Genomic DNA, 3,822 nt, shown 5'->3' with positions numbered 1-3,822 from the left:
GGGGGGGTGGGTGGGGTGGTGGTTGTTCTTTCGTGGAAAGAAAGGAAAGTTACCAAAGGTGGTTAACTTGATGAATAGTCACTGTAGTTACTACAAGAATCCTTCAGCAGTGTTGGTTTTGAAATGTATACTGAGTTCAAGAGAATTTAGGGAAAAAGCTTCAAAAGAGTCATCAACAGCTAGGTGAGGCTTTCTTTTCCTCACTTTGACTGAAGTTTATAAAACAGGATGGAGAAAAGGAACAGTTGGCTAAGAACAGTTCCAAACAGGAAAAAAACACAATCTAGCACCATCACCAATATTATTTCAGATTTATGCAATGTCTTGCAGACAAATGATCCAAAATTAGTTTGAATCCACTGTCTCGGGAGATACCTGTGCAGAAGAAAGCGTCAATCTCACAGTCAAGGCAGAATATGATGCTTCCTCTGGTCTCGGCTATTGTGGCTCTGTGGCGTGTGCTCTCCCGCTAGCCGTGGGTGTATGAAGTGAGGATCTGCTTTGGGCAAATAGCCAGATCTTGAGAGACACACCTCTGTATCCATAACATCCTGGGGGAATTTCTTTGAACATGAGTACTGGAGTTACTTTGGTGTCTTTCCACATGATTCTATAGCAGATCTGCCCTGGAGAATTTTCTAGCTTTTTCTATCTTTTCCTGTAGGTTTTTCTGTGCTTTTATGGACATGAATATAGAATATTTTAGTTAATTTGCTTTAGGTTATCCTAAATTCTGAGTAAAATTCAAATATTTAATGTTCCCTGAAAACACTCATCTTCAGAGAGAAACCAAGCATAGGAGCTAGTAGCTCTTACACAATATTTCTAAGATATCATTGCTTACTTTTCCCTATTCACTTTAATATTTCTCTATATATGTAGCATAAACACAAACATTGTGAGGTCATGAAAGTAGGACCTAGGGTTTAATGATACTTTTTGTGGACTGCAATTTTTGAAGCTAGGTCTCAACAAGGTATGGAATAATTTACTGGCTTGAGAAGGTGTTAATTGTACTATAATTCTGTACCTACAAACACAAATTTTATTGTTGTTATTGTTCATGCTGTCATGCCTTATGTTGAATTTTTCTTAGCTGCTAAACAGCTAGCTGGCAGTGCAGCTATAGCCAAGAGTTGGAAGAATAGGCAACATTAAAAACACAGGATGAGTGCAAGCACAGCAGTTTTAGTTTGGCATATTATTTTCATGAACCTAACATCTTTTGCAAGGTTTTCCTGGAAATAAAAAGAAAACACCTTTCCAAATCATCTTTACTTGGGTAGAATGGATGCTTAATTACACTGAACTTCTCCAAAATAAACGTTCATGTATTGACCTGAATTGTACCTTGGATATTGCTGCTAACATGTTTTTTTTCCTACTTCTTGCTTGCCTGCTTCCACTCACAAAGGAAGAGGATGGGATAAGCTGGATACTCCTTTCTTCTAAGGAAAACTCTTCTAATGGCTCTTTTTTGGCGAAGTTCCTGGTGAAGTAGAAGGCCATGTATCTCTAAAATTATGTCTCAGAAATTTGGTAATTTACCAGGAAGGTATTCTTTTGTCTCTACTAATTGTAGTTTAAAACATTTGTTGTGATGTGTAAAGACCTTCTCTGCATGTACTGGATTTTATGTATACAACTTTTAAGAAATTGACATTTTTTTAATTTTTTTTTTTTTTTTTTTTTTACAATTCAGAAACTCTAGATATTTCCTAATGTATAAAACTGCAGATTGAGCTTAGACTACCTGGGGCTATGTTTTATTCTCTGAAGAACCCATCAATGTAAAATGTCAGGCTACGCTCCAGTTGTCAATGGAGAGGATTTTTGATAGATTATTTTAAATTTTTGTTCAGATTTTTTTGTTTTGTTTTGGGTTTTTTTTGTTTGTTTTTTCCTAACTACAGGGGCTAATGGAGATTTTAAAGTTTTTTTAGCTAAGTATTTGATATCATACTCCTTTATTCAAGCATGAAAATCCAATTATGACTCATATCCCAGAGAAGTCTTCCAGTTTCCATAACGTTCCTAATATTCTTAATTTTGAAGACTAAGCAGAGTTTCTTCCCAGTATTTTCTGTTCCTTTTTTTTCAAACCCTAACTTCAATGCTAAAGGGAAGAGAGGGGGAGGAGAGGATGGTTGCAGTGTTGCAGAACATTTACACTGGGACCTAAGCAATAATACCAACAGGTACTAGGCTTTAAATAGCGAAAAGAGTAGGTGAAGCAAATGCTCCATGTTCCTTATCAAACTTAGATGGTCCTTTGGGGCAACAAATCACAAGATGAACCTTTTTTAGCAATGCTGTTGCTTTTGGTTAAAAATTGTGGAAATGCTTCCCACCCCACCCCACCCCCCCCAAAAAAAAAAAAAGTTTTTTTTGCTTTTTCCCTCCATAGCAAAAAAGAACAACTCATTGGATCCAATGTAAACATGAACAAAGACAATTTAATTTCTTCTTTAGTGTGTTAATTACTGATTGAAAAAACACTTTGTTTCATTTTCTTTATTTTTTTTTTTCTCTAAGGAATACATATTCTTCTGAGAAAAATTCTAAAAATTACAGGCTGAATGTTTAAAGCTGTACCACAACTGGGACTTTATACGAATATCAGTTTGTTAAAAAAAACTAACATGAAGTTATTGCACAAACAAGCAAAATACCCCTAATAATAAACACTTTTGAAATACCAACTTTTTCCAAGTTTTCTGTTGCAGATTCTGTGTAAAATTATGTTTGTTAAAAAGCTTGTATATAAAATTTTTAGAGCTTAGTAAGTTTAACTCGTTTGCATCCCTCTTGAAAAGAAATGTGGATCATGTTTGAGACATAATTTGTGTAACAAAATATCTTTATTTCTGAGTTAATTTAATTTTTACATGCCTCTTACAGAGGAAGTACACTTTTAATAAAATTCATGTGTTTAGAGCAGTAATTTTTGCATTCAATATAAATTATTTTGTTGTTACTGTTTGATGTGAAGTCTACATTTTCTATGAGTAAACTTCTTAGCAGTTACAGTATGGATCTCATCTTACTCTATCAGTACCACTATGTTACCAGTCATTATACTGGAAATAAATCAAGCAAAACTATGGCTGTACTGTTAATACAAGATGCACTCACAATCCTTTTTTACCTAGACTTCTTGTGCTAGGAAACCCAGAGAAACATAAATTTTGGTCTGTTCTTGTAATTTCCCATTTAAATAGGGTCTAGCACCACATGAGACACTTTCCTGACCTTTAGCAATGTCGGAACATGAAACAGAGAAGGAGGATATCCTATGGTGTATAGTACATTAAGGGGATTACCTCATCAGCATGAAAGGTCCATAACTAATCTGCACCAGAGACATGTGAACTGTTGGAGGAGGACATTCTTGAGGATATAAAGAAACACATCAAAACATTTTCTCTGAGAGTTGTTCAGCATGTAAGTGGAGCAGCCAGCATGGGAATGTTTCTGAATTGCAGTGTCAAATTTGTTCTGTTTCCAGTGTTTTTTATCCATATACATACCCACTCCCCAAATGCCAAGGCTAAGACGAGGTTGATAAAAGACACAATCATATTCTGCTTCTTACAGAAAATTAAACGGGGGGGAGGGGGGGGCTGTTTCCAGGCATTTTCCTTACAGCAAGAAGCAAGATTCTCCCTATCTTGTTAACTGTGGAGATCTGATAACAAAAACATTGCAGGAGGTAACTGAATAAGAGGGAAGCAATTTATTATTTTTTTTTTCAAACTTCCTAAACCAGTTTGAAACTGTACCTTTACACTATTTTAATGTGTTCTTTCTCCAGTCTTGCTT

Source organism: Cariama cristata, unplaced genomic scaffold (assembly GCF_000690535.1).
Source record: "Cariama cristata isolate BGI_N322 unplaced genomic scaffold, ASM69053v1 scaffold1317, whole genome shotgun sequence".
In the NCBI taxonomy this organism is placed as follows: Eukaryota; Metazoa; Chordata; class Aves; order Cariamiformes; family Cariamidae; genus Cariama; species Cariama cristata.
The sequence above is the reverse complement of the archived record's forward strand: the minus strand, read 5'-3'. Positions refer to the sequence as shown.